Source organism: Amblyomma mixtum, chromosome 1 (assembly GCF_055824585.1).
Source record: "Amblyomma mixtum isolate Tamu chromosome 1, ASM5582458v1, whole genome shotgun sequence".
NCBI lineage: Eukaryota > Metazoa > Arthropoda > Arachnida > Ixodida > Ixodidae > Amblyomma > Amblyomma mixtum.
Window position 1 is genome coordinate 207,221,220 of NC_143012.1, and position 18,248 is coordinate 207,239,467.

Sequence of the window (18,248 nt, forward strand, 5' to 3'; positions counted from 1 at the left end):
TGTGTACTGTACACACGGAAATCGCTTCATTCAAATCTGCGGTATTTACAAAAAGGTACTTCGGTCCCGTCAGAATCCCGTATTTCAGTACGACAAAACTGCCGGTAGTACACGCTTATTCAACGGCCGTACAGTTTACCTGTCCTGACCGATGATGAAGCATGACAATGCAGCGTGCTGCACGCGGCCATCGTGTTTTCCACAGCCCCCGGACCGATAGTCTATGAAAGGCCATTACATGCACTATGCGCGCATTGCTTGGTGTGGGTTGTGGTCTTTGCGGCTGCTTCACTGCAGTTCTTTTTTTTTTTTCCTTGCGCTGTCACGGCGTGGGGCCAGTTTATTTTAGAGCATGCGAGGCCGATCGAGTGGCATCTATGAGGCGCCGCTAATGCTGCCAGCTAGTGCTGCGGTCGCATAAGAATGACAAGACCAGTGAATGATTTTTCGGTCCCTTTACTTACAACAGAGATAAATATAAGACTGCTCAAAGAGAGCACGCGGCTACAAAACCACCGTGCCGCACACACGTGTCCACTCCTGGCACCCTCAGTTCGAATAGAATTTGACCAAAAGTTTGAGCTAAAAAAGCGAGCACGAAACAACGAGAGTTCACCGTGAGTGCGTGTGTTTGAGGAAGGGTCGTGCTCAATAGGTTTTGCCACTAAAAGCACTGATCGTGGTGCATGCGAGCGGTACAGCGAAACGGTGATATCGATACGAGATGGAAGTACGCGTTATATGTTGTTCCGCAGCTGGCGCTTCTATAGTCCTCACAATGAAAAGTGGATTGATTTTTTTTTTTTTAAACAAACCTTGAGTAGAACCCCGCTGTTACGTTCGCGGTTGCTGCGTTTTACCAGTGCTACGTTTTCATGAGCCAGTCCAGCTGCCGCAGATCGAAGCCCATGTATACGTAATTGAAACTCGATCGCCTGTATCTGTTACATAATGCAATTGTTGCATCATTTCCGCATCGTATACCGCGGAAGTCGCCTCGCGGTGATAGTTTTACACTATTCCGGCATTCGTTCAATGCGTATGCAATGTCAGTGCCGGGTAGAAAAAGCGAAACTATACGCTATCGGCGCTTGTCCGCCGCTGTGTTAGACGACTTCTGGCGGGAAGCCCCCACGCCAAAGCGAGCACGCTTACAGAATAGGTGATTTTTGGTTGGGCTGTTGGCACAGTTACATCACCGCTGTGATGCCAGCACGAATCGACCCTAAAGCGCGAAAATGAAACTATGCCGCGGCAGACGGCACAAGCAGCACTGTACGAGATGCGGTTGCGCGCGTTGGCTCCGATGGTTTTGTTTCTGCCATCCGCTTTATTCTTGTCACCTGCACCTTAAGATACACAATTTCGAGATTCCAATAGGCGATGATTCTATGGGATTAACGCGGCCACCGCGATAACAGCGAAGAGGAGCACGCGTACCGCAGCTTCGCACGCTTTAGGCATGGTCCCTCTTAGCTGCTAAAACCCTTCCACAGACAGCTGCTCAGAAGCGGAATGGACATTTGAGCTACAGTTGGCATAGTATCACATAAAAAATAGCACACTCATCAAATTGTGTTGTTTGGTCTTTTTTGCTCATGCAGAACAATCCAGAGAAGGATATGGCGCACACGTCATAATAATAAAAAAAACTGCAGGCAACAGTGCACAATTTTTTTTCACGCTAAACATTCATCTGATACGTTTCCTGGCTGTTACTTTTTTTTTTGCGGTCCTATGAAAAACTCTGCAGCAATGTGTTTTGTTGCATTCGACGCTCTGGTGCATTTAACAACTATATGTGGACACTTGAGTGCACTCTCAACTCTCACTTTAGGTCGTACACGCATATATGTAGCCCCCCAAAAATTTAACTTCATATTGTCTCTCCCAGATGCACACAAATCACGTACATCACCACCTGGACAACATGACCACAGGTGTCATGCATATTCAAGAATGCTGATTCCATGGCTGCAGTTGAGGTTTTCGGCCAGAAGCACGGGTAGCGGGGCGAGCTGGCACAGGTTGATCGCTTGCAACAGAGAAGTAATCACTAGCGAAATGCGTCGTAGTATGTGCACCGACATTTGCAGCTGAACTGGTTTTTACTGAAATGTGAAATTTTTAGTAGTCACTGAAGAAGAAAATAAGTAAAGTGTGTATTGCAGAAACAAAAAAAATAAAAAAATTAATTCAGCTGGTGAATGTGAGAGATTTCAGTTGCAAAGTATATATGCCAATCCTAATTTATCTTCGAGAAAGTACTCTACAAGCTATAATTAGTCCAAAAGTGATGGCCTACAGAGTGTTTCACTGAATGTGGCAATTTTTTAAATAGATTAAATACAGCTACGATATTTATTTAACCCGCAGGCTTGTAAATTAATATATAATATTTAACTTTTTACCAGTTACAGTAATGCCTCTTATTATAGCTGACCATAATATCCGCATCAGTTTTTAGATTCCTCAAATTGTGATTCTCTCGGCTGCAGTGCACTGAGTTTGGGGTGCCCAAATGGGCGAAACTGCACGGGCCAGGAGCACTCGCAGCCACGCCTATGAGTGCATACCCAGCTCTTTCCTCGAGCAGTTCCCACTGCGGTCACTAAAGTATATACACACTTCATTCCCTACCACTGTTTTTCAAGCTCAGCCAGTGTAAAAGCAGATCCCTTTAAGAGCTGTTAATTCCTTATAAAAGAACTAATCCCAGCTGGGACACACCTTGCACAGAAAGATTACAGCAGAAGCCTTAACACAGCTGCAATACCTGCAGGTTTTTGACTGGTATCAACTGAAAATGTAGACAGTTTAGTCTGGCAAATCCCAACTGACCCCTGCTGAGATCACACACAACCCTGTGGTTTCCATAGCTGGTGACCAGTCGAAATCTGCCATTCTTGTGAAGTTGACCTGCTATTGACTAGGACAAACATTTGGCTTTTATTATGTCATTAACTAGAACAATTTCCAATGATATTTCAGGCACACTTCAGTTTTGATTACACAGTTTCACTTGGTTCCAGCTCGAACAGTGAAGCTGCTTTGCAAGAGAAGGTGTGGCATCATATATTAGCAAACAGCTATGATTCTTAATTTGAAACTGTGGCCAACAGATTTCTGCCTGAGACTGAGTGATATTAGTTCATATCAGCTGCAACTATGTCAAATTCTCAGTTTAGGATGTTTCCCTTGCACGTATGTAAATCCAGATGGCAATTGCCCAGTGAAAGCAAATTATATTCACCTGAACTATAGCTAATCTACTGCCTTCATGACTGCAGCAAAAAAAGGTTTAAAGCTCCTTCAAGTAAGTGCAATATTAGTACAAGACGCACTTAATTTTCGTTGAAAGGTATGATGGCATTTTCATCAAGCAGAGAGATACAGTAGGGATTAGAACTTCAATGTGGGACATGGGTCATATGGTTACTTGGTCATCACAAAGCTGAACTTTTCTTATTAAATAGCAGTAGAAATAATTTGCTTATTGCTAAGATGTCAGGTTGAAAGCTCTTGACTTTAGTTGTTATCAAAGCTGCTGAGGCAAGAAAATTGTGTAAAGCACACATTTTACCCCATTAAAGGTGAAGCATAGAAGAACATACCATCAGATGAACTTGTGCTCACTGAAAAAATAATGCAGACAGTACAATAAGAGCCAACAGCCCCTGTAAAAGAATTTAAAGGCCCAGATTGCAGTATAAATCACTCAATCATTCATAAATCAATATGTTTAGAACAATCCTTGCAAAGTTTCAAATCAGGTTATTTACTGAGCAGAACAAATAAAATGTACTGCACTCATTCTGCCCACAGATTTTTGAAAAGGCATGAATGAATGCCTGACAGTGTAACAGACCTCTTAGCTGTTTTTCTTCCATTCACACAATATTAAATTAAAGATTACAAACAGCCTGACAATTGTAGATACATAAGGGCAAACTGTGCAATTACTCCTACCGGAAGCAAAAGAATCAAAACAAGCAAAAGCTACAAGAAACAATTATTACAGGTACAACAAATACAGATTAATTTTTTTTTCTTTTTGAAATGTTAGTCATACTGATCCTAGTGTATCAATAATGAGAGTGTGATTTTGCAAGAAGTGTGCTATAAAGTAGAATTGCTTTTTATGACATAGATTCTATTGTGCCGTGATTATACATTGTCAGCCTCACCTTATTTATGTTCTTTCCCAAGATGCCATCTTGGAAAGGCACTTTCATTTAACTTGCACGCACACACACACACATCTTCTTCACTGCCAGAAAACTGCGCATGGTAATGCAGCAAAACACTGAAGAATAATACAGCAGCTTCAGCTGCCCCTTAGGTTGTGCACAGATGGTACAGTAAAGAGCTCTTTGTGTGATCCACCAAAGCTGTCAGGTACATATATGCCAGTGTGCCGCCTTCGTGTACCTAGCTAAATTTTGTGGTTCCGCAACTTTCGATGGGAAGTGAATTTTGTTGAAAAGTTTCATATCTAAAAATGGTGATGAGTAATGTCTGTTTGTAAAAAAGACTGGAAAGACCTAGAAACAGGAATATGCGAACACTTCGTGACATAAGACAGCTATTCAAAACACATTTGAAACATTCTTCAAGCTATATTGCCCACATGGAAAACATGTATCATATCTGAGTTCTAATATCTTTTTTTTTCTCATGGATACTAGAGTCAAGGATTTCACATTAAAGAGCAACCACAGAATCTTCCGTAATGTGACACAAACATACCATAATAAGCTAAGCTACCACTATAGTATAAGAGAATATGCTAGAATATTTGATTCAGTACACATATTTCATTGAATTTCAGCTGCAGGAGAGAGAACCACGGTTAAGTAAAATACCACTCTATCTGTTGACCTTTGAAATATTTTTTTTGTGCGTTAACTGAAATTCCATTGTCAGAAAATGATTTAGGCATATAATTTGTTTTCCTGCAACTAATGCATTGCTGACTCAAAGTGTACTTGATCTGTGAGCAAAACTGTGCTGTCCATGCACTGGAAGACCAAGCACCTGAAGTTATCGAGCTGAAGCCATTAGTGATTAAATTTTTTTAAAGAGTATGGAAGATAAAATAGAATCCAGCAGTTTACCAGCCTCTATATATTGGAAGTTTACCACCAGGTTCAGTTTGGTTATTTAATTTAATAATGAACGACTATACAAAAAATTCTCAAGGATAGCGAAAAAGGGAGCTCTAAAGCCAAGCAGGTACAGTTTGCTTGGTAAAATCCTATGTTTCGTCACATCGAAGATTTTCTGAACACTGAGAAAAAAAGCGCAGTTAAACAATTTGTCAACTGACGAATACAGCTCAGCTGCAAATTTGTCAAGAATTAATGCAATGCCCCTTATTGTAATATTGCCTTCCTGATGATCAAAAAAAAATAGAGAATGTTAAAAAATCTTGTCATGCATTCAAATAGGAATTTTTCTAGTATTTGGGATGGAGTCAATAACAGGTAAATTGGTCAGTAGTTCTCAATGCATTTTTTTGCCTTCCCTTTAATAGTGGCCTATATCAAAGCTTATCAAATCATGACAGAATTTTCCTGAGACTGTTCAGTCAAAAAGAACGGAACGTTTGCAAGAGCATGATGATACCATGGTAGCAATGAAGTGGGCATATTTTGCCTAAAAGTGCACTAACCTGGCCAGATCCCCCTTTGAGAGCCTCACAATGTATGTTAAAGCAGGTGAAAGTTTTTTTTAGTGCGCAAGTGGTGTTGTGTTGTGTTACTGCCATTCTTTTTGCAAGCCTGAAATATTGATTGAAATTATCAGCTTTTTATGATGGATTATTCAGCAAACCATCAGTGCATTGAGACACCTTATTTCTTCCACGAAAGGGGTTAATCTGCGACACCTTTGCAGGGTTTTTTGTTTAATTAATAGTAACAGTACAATGATGATAATGCTTTGTAAGCATTAAAACAACTCTATGTCTAAGAAATGCTTAAAAAATACTTCAGATGCAACTGCAGCACAAGCACTCACATTCGCATCAGGGCACAAAATAATCTTCTTGTGACAACATGAGAGGATCTCTTTTGCAGCCTTCCTGTTCCTGACAAACCTCTCACCAACCCCCAACTTCATTCTCTTCAGTGCATACTCTTAAGATACACCCCTCACCCCTGGCCATTTTTCTGTCTACCGCCTCAGAGCTTCCCCTGCACGCCCCATTTGCTATGATCCCTATGCTGATCTGGAACGTGCCCTCTTTTCCTGCCCCATCATCATCATCAGCCTGACTTCGCCCACTGCAGGACACAGGCCTCTCCCATGTCTCTCCAATTATCCCTGTCCATTGCCAATTGCAGCTACCGTATCCCCACAAACTTCTTCTTAATCTCATCCGCCAAACTAACTTTGTGCTGTCCCCTGCTATCTGTTTGCCTTCTCTTGGAATGCACTCTGTTACCCTTAAAGAGCAGCGGTTATCTTGCCTTCGCATTACATGCCCTGTCCAAGCCCATTTCTTCCTCTTGATTTCGACTAGAATGTCATTAACCCGCGTTTGTAACCTCACCCACTCCGCCCTCTTCCGATCCCTTCATGTTACACCTGTCATTTTTCTTCCCATAGCTCGCTGCGCTGTCCTTAACTTAAGCTGAACCCCATTGCCTTTCAATTACAGCATTACCCATAGCATCGGACAAGCTGATATGGACCAGATGGCTTTGGTGACACTGGCACAAGATATCCACAGCGCTTCATGTTACATCATAATAAATCTGTTTCTCTTTCTCTTTCAGACTCACATGCAGCTGCTGCAGCATCCATGCATGCATGTGTTCCTTAATTTGAATGTGGGTGTTTGTGCTGCAGTTACATCTGAAGTGTCAAACAAACTTTCCTGGGACCTCGTTTTCCTCTTAATATATTTTGTTTACTGGTGATTATGTTGGAGTGCCTGTCTATTCTTTAGCTTGGTGGGTGCCATATATCAACTTTCTTCCCTTTGTATAAATTAAATGGATGATTTGTTGCTTCACCCCACGTCTTTAAATAATGCTGCTCATTCACCTACTTCTTTTTTGTACCGTATATAGGACAGTTGACCACTTGCTTTTGTTCTGCTGTTCAATATGCTGTAATGAGTATGTGTGTGCAGTTTATGACCAAGTAGAATGAGCCCATGCTTGTCTATGGTTTGGCTTTATGCGGTTTATCGTACGTCCCAGAGCGACTAAGGCTATGAGGGACACCGCAGTGGCGGGCTGTGGATAATTTCGACCACCTGGGGTTCTTTAACGTGCACCGACATCGCACAGCACAAAAGGCCTCTAGCATTGCGCCTTCATTGAATTGAGGCCAACAAGACCGAGATCAGGCCCGCATCTTTCAGGTCAGCAGCTGAGCACCACAACCCCTAAGTCACCATGGTGGCTTGCCCATGCTTTTCATTCAGTGTTTCGGTATATACACTGCATTTGCCATCACCTGTTGGGTCACCTTGTCAAGCCACTGACAGCAGTAGCTTTTTGTGGCTGCTCCCTCTTTGCATGAAAAGAAAATCCAATTTCAATTTAAAGAAATTATGCGTTAAAATATTTCGTTCCATCACCTTACTTATCTACTCTCAAGGCTCAAGGGCATTATTTAGAGAAATGGGTGAACAGAACAAATTATTAACAGAACAAATCAGTTGCAGCTTTCTTGAAGGTGATGTTATTGACGATCACAGTGACAAAGGCAACAAAGTAGTTCCAGTCGTTACTGGTGTGTGGAAAAAATGAATATATGACATGCGAGAACACAGACTTTAAACATGTGGTCATTATGTGATGAAATGTAGGGCTCATTGTAGTGCTCGTGAAAAGCTAAAAATCCAGAGGAAAGAAATAGGAGTTGTAAAACAGAAAACAAGACTGTCTGTAGTGTTGCAACTGAATAGTAAAAAGAAGGAAAAATTATAGTAAAGCAAGAGAAATATCAATATTGTTGTGACAAATTTGGCGCCAAGAAAAGGGCATTTGAAATGTTAAAAACATCTTGCCATCCAAATATCACTCCCAAATTTTAACAAGAATTGCAGACAATTTTAGAATGTGTGGTAAAATAACTATTTTGATTCAAATTTAATACCCGCCTTTGCTGCTCTGCCAATGCTAAAACTGGTAAAAGTTTTTCTCGAAACATGCAACACCTAGAAGCACAATTTGAAACTCTTTTTGTATAACGTGTCCATACCTCTGGATTGTAAAGTTGAGATTTCGGGGCATGGTCAAAGTTGTCTACCACTCATATTAATAAGACAGCAAGAGCTGAATTACAACTATGCAACATTAAAATGATCACTAAACTGCAAGATCAAATAACCCCAGTTGAAGGACTCATCATGCTTCTGCAAGGTTCCAGTGGTTCTCGCTAAGCTGGTGCCAACAATACATGATCCCAGCTCTTTGAACAGCACTTCAACAAACCTTGTTAGCAGAAGCACGAAGTTAGCAGTCCACAAAGTGCCATGAAATTGCGGCCGACCGTGCTCACGTCGAGGACCTCATTTCAACAGCAACTAACATACACAAATATCTACACAGCAGCAAGATTTATTACAACGAAAAAAGGGTTTTCCTTGCTGCTAACTAATACAAAGTTGCCTATTTTGAGTCCTTGTGACACTTACGGCCAAGTGAAATGTGCCTTGTGAATTACTTCTGCTTATATGTATTGCTTACAAGGTGAGTTATTATTGAGAAAGTTGACTTAGAATTGAAGAAAGCATATCAGTTTGAGTAGTTTAAGCACACAAACAAGGAAGGAAAACATGGGAAAAGAGCTGCAACCAATCAATTTATTTCCTGGCTGAAGCACTGTACACAGGAAATGAATCATTATTAGTATGGCTTCAATGCCAAGCAATACTGCAATTAAATAAGAAATTCAAAAGACAAGCCAGTTATGAAAGTTGTTCACGTGCCATCATGTCTATGCTATTATAACCGGTACCCTAATCTCTTAAAAGACGTTCAATCTCATAGGTAAATGAATGTGTCTTAAAGGGGGGGTGGGGTATACTCCATTGCCACACCATCTAGCATTACCTACTGACAGATTTAAGTATTCCCACAGAACACCAATGCAGAACACCAATAGTTTGTAATGTCTTTTCTGCCACCCATATATTTCTAACACAAAATGTGTGTGGATTCAGGCAAGACAGCTTGAGAGAAGTGGTACAAAACAATTGAGGATTCCGAACCTGCTGGCCACCTTTTTGACGTTAATTGTGGAATATATTGTGGGCTTAGGGCACAACTGCTGTTAGCTTCGGTGCATAGGGCACACGTCGTGAAGTTTCCATTTTGCCTTAATAGTAGAATGAAACTTTGGTCACTGACCATGTCGAACATGTTGATTGACATTGCAGAACCCTAACAGGTTGCTCGTTCAAAATGAAGGACCGGTCATGAAAAGGCAGCTCCTTAACTAATCAGGGCAATGACTTTGCATATGCCTGGTGAAGGTTTCCCTTTGTTCTGATGACTGTCTTAAGCATCATCTATATTATAAAGGATTCCAGGTGCAGCCACACTTACAAATTTCTTTCAGTGGCAAAGATTTCCACATTCTCCCAAGCAATTTCATGCCCTGGTTGTGCATGTTCTGCCACAGCAACTGTTCGATTCCTGCCGACATCACTGCGACGCTTTCAGATGCCTGGGTATGTTTCTAGCTGTCTCCCCGATGTAGACCGAATTAATCGTCGCAAGGTAAACGATTCCAGGGAACTTCGAACGAGGCAGAGCATCTTCAACATTTCAAAAAATCCCCATGCAATTTACTAGTTAGAACGTGGGCAATATTCACCTACTGCCTAACACCTGCCCTGCGTCTGGAATGTACAGGGTCGTCAACTTGTACGAACACGCGAGTGCGTGGCCCCACTCTGGAGGGCCACTGCGCACGACACGGCCGCGCGTCGAAGCGAAGTGGTCGATCACGTGAAGCACCACGTTCAGGTCCAACTTCTCCTGCGCTACTTGGCTGCGATGAGCGGCCGTGAAGGACGCAGTGGCCCTCCAGAGTGAGGCCACGCACTCGCGTGTTAAGGGTGGACGACCTTGTAGGTACATACGAAACCACTGCTCGCTTCAACTAACGAATGCCTCGGGGACTGCAAGACCACCGTGCCTGGATCGTATTTATGACCCTGGTCCCACGTTGTAATGAATTCACATTATTAACTTGCATATATTCTGCGCAAATCAGGTTGAATGCTCAAAACGAATGAGCGCACATATGCCTACTCGCACAACCCATAAATTACGCGAAATGAAAGCGTATTTATGTCGATTAATTATACCAAGATTTTCCGGAGAAAGCTGGAGCGTCTTCCAAGGCCAGTGTGCACAAGCGCGAGCACCCAAACAACGCAAGCACACAAGAGTCCTTTCACAACGAATCAAGCGATCAGAACGCGCCATGCAAAAGCCAAGGTCACATATACACGGTGAGAATGATGCAAAACGCCTGCATGACTTTACCACACCGCCTAAAATCCAAGCGGAAACCCGAAATCACACGTCCACGCGTTGACAGAGGCGGATCAAACAAGCAAACGATGCAAAAACGGCGGCTCAAATCCCGTCCGCCAACAATAAACGAAGCCAAGGCAATCCATGGGTGAAAATAACGCTTTGGGCCGGCTTTTCGTTATTTCCACCGGGTCGCAATAACGCTTTGGCTTGGATTTCCGTTATTCTCACCCGGTCGCAATAACGCCGGCCAGTCAAGTCCCCTTGACAAAGACAAGTCAAGAGCCAACGTTTCGACAAGGGGACTTGTCTTACAAGACAAGTCCCCTTGTCGAAACGTTGGCTCTAGCAAACTGAGGTTTTCCCCTCCCTTGTTCATTTTGTGATCGCCAAGGACCATCTACCGCACCCTCTCTCTACCAAACACTTCTGAATGTTGTTGAGCAAAGGAGCTTCTTTTTTCTCTGTCCTTGTGTTGGTTTAGACCCTGCGTAAACGTTTAGATCTTGTGTAAATATTAAGATAACAGATACCTGTAAATGTTGCAAGTCGAGAAGCGAGGATAGAAGGTATAACCCAGATACTCAAGAGAGCCGATAATAGTTCTCAATATGGTTTGGAAACTTACCAGACACTTTTGGCGGCGCTGACACAAAGCTAAGTGAGAAAGCATGCGCTACCTAAGCTCCTCAATTAGTCTGGCCCTCTTTAAGGGTATGAATATGTAAAAGGCTGGCAGCCTGATTCTGGATGCTCGACAGAACACTTAGCCTATAGCCGCGATCTGTTCATTAAGCAAGCTGCATTAAACAAGTTGCCTTGACGCCACCCTGAAGGGCTAGGCGGCGCTGTGTTAGGACGGCAAAGGCTCTGGTCGCCTTCTGTTGATGGCGAGCACCCCGACCAAGGCACATGATCGCACTGCTTTGTGGCTGTGAAAGGCGAAAACGTCTGGCGCGGTTGATTTGCTTTGTAAGCGGTCATCTCATAAGCGCACACGGCAAATGCGAGTCTTGAAATTTGTGACAATCAGCAGCTAAGATTGTGGCGGTATTTCTTTTATCTCTGGAGGGTCAGTGGTTTAGTCTGCACTATAATGAAAATAACACACTGCCTTCGAGAGAACAAAAGCTGTGCGCATATGGTCACTTTCGTATTTTGAACAGAACTCTACGGCAAAGTCTCTTGCGCTATTTCTTCAAAAGTATGAGAACCTTTAAAAAGTTATCTCGCATTATGCTTCATAAGTTCATGGACAAATTTCCCAGAAACTGTAGTTACTTGCTGAATTTCCTTTCCTTAAGCAGAGGGCAAGCAGCCTAAGAACAATTGTGAATGGCGGGTGTGCCACAGCTATCACAAGAAGCTCTCAGGGTTAGGAACTCTAATCAGAAGCGGGCACGAGTCCATAGTCTGGCGCAGAGATGGTTATCGCTAGCGGCTTTGGCGATTCGACGTGTCTTGTAAGAATGTAGCCATTCAACTTGCGCTTACTCATTTCACCTATTCAAACATGCAACCACACTTCGGTCTCGGCAGCAACAGGTGGCACGCTAACTTTTTACACACCACACTGTGGTAAACTATGGCACTATAGTAACCGTGATAAATTTCTGCCGAAAGCTGATGTCGTATATTCTGAAATCCCTGGATTGTTCGTTTATGTGAAACAACTCTCTGTCTCGTCGAACAACTCGCTTCTTGACTTCCGAGAAGCAGGGGGCCGGCTTCCTGTCGTTCCATGCCGCCTTGAATCTAAAAACAGCCACACGTCAATAAATTCAATGAGAAAATAACCAACGTTCGATCTCAAGCAGTTGGCTGCTAAATTATCGGATGACAAATTCTTAACGTGCTACCGAATTCGTCCCTTTTTAAAAACAAAAAAAAAATTCAGATACTATGGCCTCTTGCCGCAACTTATATCTCGCAGCATCACGAGGTTAAACAGTAGATGACGGGAAAAGTTACTTTTACTCACACCTGCTAGAAGGCGGAAACGTGAGTCGGAAACTTTTACCGCCGGCGCGGCCAATAAAAATAGCCTCATTTTCGTCGCGTCCGCGTAGTCGTTGTCCGTGTAGTGTTCGGAACAGAGGCGATAGACTTTGTTCAAGGTTCAAGTTTCGCCTTTTATACCCCGCCAACTCCTTCCGAAGATTGGCGTTTGTGAGCCACTTATCAAACCTGCGGCAATACAATGATTGGAATGCATAGTTTGAAAACATCTCTTAACGTCTGCAAATGATGCCCCTAAAAGATTACGGCGTGTACGAAAACAAGCAAAGTAATAATTCACCGATGTTCGGTACAGTTTACTTCTGCGTTATTCTTATTCCGCCACGACCCTCTTACGACCCTTAATTTTCTGGTCACCGCGAGAGACATATTTTTTCAAAAACTGCTTTTCTCCGCTTTATCTGGACATGGATTTCACGATGGGTTGCACTGACGTGACGGTAGCTTTACAGTACTCGTCGGTTCAAAAGCTGACGAGTTGAAAATGTCGGAAAATTTTGTGTTAAGGGTCTCTTGATTGGTAACATTCATGTCTGTTTCCAAAGGGTGCACTTCGCAGGAACCTCCATTATAAAAGCCTTAAGGGACAAGAAGGATGCTTAGGCTTTCTAAGTAGCTCTCTCAAGAGAATAAGCCTATAATAACAGTCTCTAAAGGCATTTTGTGACAATTTAAAAGATTAATATTTACTTCTGTTCATGAAACTTGGCAGCTGTACGTATGCTATGTGCTCATTTCAATTGATCAAAATTTCTCTTCAAGAACATTTCCTGCAGGTCGCCTGAACTTCTTTGAGAAAGTAGGAGATAAATTCGTTTTGTAGTCTTCAATTTTCCTCCATCGTAGCCTTCTCCCTGGCACGGTGCTCGTCTTAAATATTGTCACGTAGCAGTTAGTACAGGTAGCGCCGCGTCTAGACGGCAGAGGAAGATGCGAACGCACACCGCCACGGCCAGGATGGAACGTCCAGTTTCGTCTTCTTCAGCAGCGAACAGCGGGGCGCACGAGCTGCGTGCCGAACAGCCACCGAGCGGCTATTGTTGCAGACGCGGCATTACCCTCCCTCTCGGAAAGAGCATCGGCCCGATGCTTTAAGAAGAAAATAAGGAGAAAGAAAAAAAAAACTGAGTAACGCGCAGCACTTCGTCACTAAATGTCTCGCGAACTTCATCTGCACCACATGAACAATCTCTGGTCTCTGCTGACGGCGAGTAGTCCGGGAAGCCCCATCCGGGGGAACTTCGTAGGTTACGTAGCTTAGCTGACGGAGAACTCTGTAGGGGCCGAAATACTGCTTGAGCAGTTTTTCGAAAAGACCACGGCGTCGAATGGGTGTCCATACTCTCACTTTGTCGTCCGAGGCGAACGTCATCAGTCTGTGGCGGCGGTTGTAACGTCGGGCGTCACGGTCTTGTTGGTTCAGGATGTGCACTCTTGCAAGTTGTCGAGCTTCTTCTGCGCGAAGCGTGAACTCCTCGGCTCCAACGTCGGGGTCGCGGCCATCATGGGGCAACATTGCTTCCAACATTGTCGACACTTCGCGGCCGCACAACAGACAGAAGGGCGTCCTTCGCGTGGTTTCCTGTTGAGCCGTGTTATACGCGAAAGTAATATATGGCAGGATATCGTCCCAAGATCGATCCTCAACGTCAACATACATGGACAGCATGTCGACGAGAGTTTTGTTGAGGCGCTCGGTCAAACCATTCGTCTGGGGATGGTAGGCGATTGTTTTCCTGTGAGTAGTGCCACTTAGCCGCATGAGGGATTCCAAGAGTTTGACAGTTAAAGCGGTGCCTCTATCAGTGATAATTAGTGCTGGAGCGCCATGCCGGAGGACGATGCGTTCCACAAAAAATTTCGCAGCCTTGGCTGCTGTGCCGCGCTGGAGGGCCTTGGTTTCAGCGTAGCGTGTAAGGCAATCAGTGGCGACGATAATCCACCGGTTTCCCGAAGATGAAGTTGGAAAAAAGCCGAGAAGGTCCATGCCAACTTGCTCAAACGGGAGTCTGGGCTCTTGAACGGGATGTAAAAGTCCAGCTTGCTTGACAGGGGGTGTTTTTCGTTGTTGACAATTACGGCATGTGCGCACGTAGCGTCGTACAGTCGCCGCAAGCTTAGGCCAGTAATAGCTCTTTTTTATCCTAGCTAGAGTGCGGGCGTAGCCGAGGTGACCGGCGGTGGGCTCGTCCTGACACGCCTGCAAGATTTCTTCACGGAGATTCGCTGGGACGACGAGGAGGTAGTCGCTTCCGGTTGGAGAAAAGTTGGATTTGTACAGCACGTTGTTGTGCAGACAAAAGGAGGACTGGGTTCTTGCGAAGGCTGGGGAACCTCCGTGGTACGTGCTTCCAGGAAGTTGATGAGAGGTTTCAGCGCCGGGTCCTCACGTTGCTGAGTGGAAATAGTCGCTGCGTCTACGGCTGCGATGAGAGGGATGTCCGGTTCGTCGTCGTCGCGTGCAGCCTCGACTGGATATCGGGACAAGCAGTCGGCATCGTTGTGCTGGCGCCCTGATTTATACACGATGGACATGTCGAACTCCTGAAGACGTAAGCTCCAACGCGCAAGGCGGCAAGAGGGATCCCGTAAGTTCGTCAACCAGCAGAGAGAGTGGTGGTCGGTTACGACTTGAAAACGCCGGCCGTACAGGTAGGGTCGAAATTTCGTCACAGCCCATACCACGGCAAGGCATTCTTTTTCGGTCGTGGAATAATTAGATTCAGCACGAGACAGAGTGCGGCTGGCGTATGCTATCACGCGCTCAGCGCCGTCCTGCCACTGCAATATTTCCTTAGTGTGTGCTCGCTTATAAAATCAGTTCAGCAAAGTCATTAGACCTGTCCGCCTTGTTCGAATCACACTCTGGCAGCCAGACACTTTGCGTCATTGTGGAGTTACACGGCATATGCTGGCATCATCAACGTGAGAGCGGACTGGTTGCAGTCTGTGAAGGCTCTTCTTTTGTCTTCAGATGTCATGAAAAGGCATACATTCCTCACAAGCATATCACTCACAGTGACGACCAGCACCTTTGCGTTCTTATTAAAATACTTGCGTGTAAAATCGGGATAACTACAATAAACGCGTTCATTGTAAGGGAGCGGTATTTTATTGTAACTAAATGTTTGTTTTGCGTGGGCGGTATATTATAGATACGCTTAAGGTATAAATATGTTTATAGCGTACGAAAATACTACTAGGTGGACTACAGAAGAATAAAGGGGTGCATTTCTTATTGCTTCTAATGGTGACGACAGGCAGAACAGTAGGCTGAAGCAAGCTTGAACGATTCGCCGCAGCGGCTCAGTGTCTTTTGCGTTCAACTGCCGAATCCAGGGTCGCGGGTTATACCCGTGCCACACGCTCACAAGAAATGGCAGTAAATGCTTAAGGCCTTAAGTTTGTTAATGCCATTATTTGCGGAGTTGGTGCTACATTTCCACATTTAATGCCATTATCGAAAGTGACGATGACGATAACGCTTGCAAGGTAGTCAGAAGTTTCATCTGAATATAAACGTTGGTAATGAGCACAATATATGGGGAATGTTGTTCAAATGTAATATACAAACGATTTTCCAGAAAATACGGCTGTTCCAGCTTGACAAGTCGAAAAAGTAGCCATAAACTCGCATGTCAGCACCAAAGTCGAGAGTACCTGTCAATAAGGCTGGTTAAAATGGCGCTCTTCGCATCGAAAATGCGGTATAGATGCCTCATCTGACTGAAAGTTAAGAATTAACCACTTACTACTGGTTAGGAAGTTGTTACAAACAAATCTGCATGTTTTTCTGCGTGTGGAATGAGACCAAGAGTACGCATTTCATGGGCGAATGAGTTGCGGCGAACTCAGTAGGTTGCGAATGGCAGTAAGGCTAATGCCATTAAATTTATGCGTGTGGCACCTCACGAATGCCATTAAAACTTAAGGCAGTAAGCACTTACTGGCATTAAATCTGCCCGTGTGGCACGGGTATTAGTTGCCAGCAGCGGCGGCCGTATGGTAAAGGAAGCTAAAAACAAAAACAAACGTGTCATGTGCAATGTAAGCGCGCGTCAAAGAACTTCAGGTGGTCTAAATTAAACCCGAGCCCTCCACTACGGCGTACCCCATAAACCACGCGTTGCTTCGGTGTGCTGTTTGAGAGCAGCCTCCTGACTGGGCAAATCCAACCCGTGAGGCAAAGAAAGCAACTTGGCAAAAGCTGCAGCAATGTGCAAATTTGCGGTCATTGGTATCAGATTTTTTTTTGTGGCTATAAAGCACGATTTTTATCAGTATTATGAGGAACCTTCCAAATAACGTGTTTCCATTGTTGCGAACGGTCCTGAGCGTCGCAGAGCTGACAGCCCGGGATCGGAATCTACAGTGAACAATAAAATAGCTTCCATAGAAGAAAAGGCACACAAATTTTGCCCAGTGGTACGGACAGGAAAAGATAAGGTAACGGTGTGACGGTGGTGATAAACAAAGAACATTTAAAAAGTATAACTAAACAGCCTGGTAATATACAGTCAAACGAGGTGGAGCTACATTTGTGAAAGCGCGTTCTCAATGTCAACAAAGATAAGGAAACAATCCTAAGCAAAGACGCAAGCTTGCGAGCAAAGAAAACTTGGCAAGACGAAATGCGCTTCTAGCAAAATTTCTCTTCGTGGAGGCTTTAAACTCAACACCGGATTTCATTTTATTTTGGGGCATTTTTTTGAAACTATCGCTCGGATTTGATTCATACTTGACTGCTTTCGACAGGAACGTTTTGTTCCTGACGAATAAAGTTCCAACAAAACGCCGTAACTTAATTTAGTTAGTTCTGGTTACATATTCTAGCCTTGCTTGAGTCTATGGCAGCAGGGGATAAAAATCCGCAAACACATCTTGACAGTCGGAAGCTTATCAGATGCTAAGAAAGCACAAGAAAACGCGCACTAAAAACATGTCAGCAAAAACCCCATGGTCTAAAAATTCTGTCAAACACTGAGAACGACAGGGCCTTAAAGGGAATTCCGAATTTGTATAGTACGCTAATAAAGACTGTATTTAAACAATTCAGTACGACGACTGAAAGCTTAAATGTTTAGTTTAAGACAGCTTTTTTAAAACGATAGTTTAGGAAGTTTTAAATAGTTAGCAATTGACACAAAACGATTTAAGTACCATGTAGAGGAATTTTAAGTATTCAATACGACGGTGTGAGTAAAATGGAGTGAGCCCCAAATCAGGCTGACCAGACGAAGAAAGAAGAGTTGTCATATCGGTGAAATATAAAACGAAGAGCCTTTGTTTAAACCGTTTACAATTTGTTAACGTCCACAAGCTTATAAGAATTCCAAACGACTCGGCCGTATTCTAGGGTTTGGCGGATCAGTGTTTTTTATGTAATTTGATATATAGCCTAAGTATTCAAGAATTTGGAGACCTATGTTAGAAATGAGACCATGGTGTTCAGACCATGACATATCCTGCTGAATGTATGCGGAGGTACCTGTATTCGAGAGCTAATTTTTGAAGGCAGTTGTCTTTGAACTGATTTGTGAACAAGAAATTAGACGTGCGTCGTGAGAAGTTTGAGAAAGGAATGCTAAGATGGCCATGATCCAGGGGTTATTAAAGCGTATAATAAAGCACCCACAGGTTATCGTACAGGCATATGTTTGCTAATACAGGAATAAGTCGATCACTGATGCGTGACAACAAAAGAAGTGGACCATTAACTGA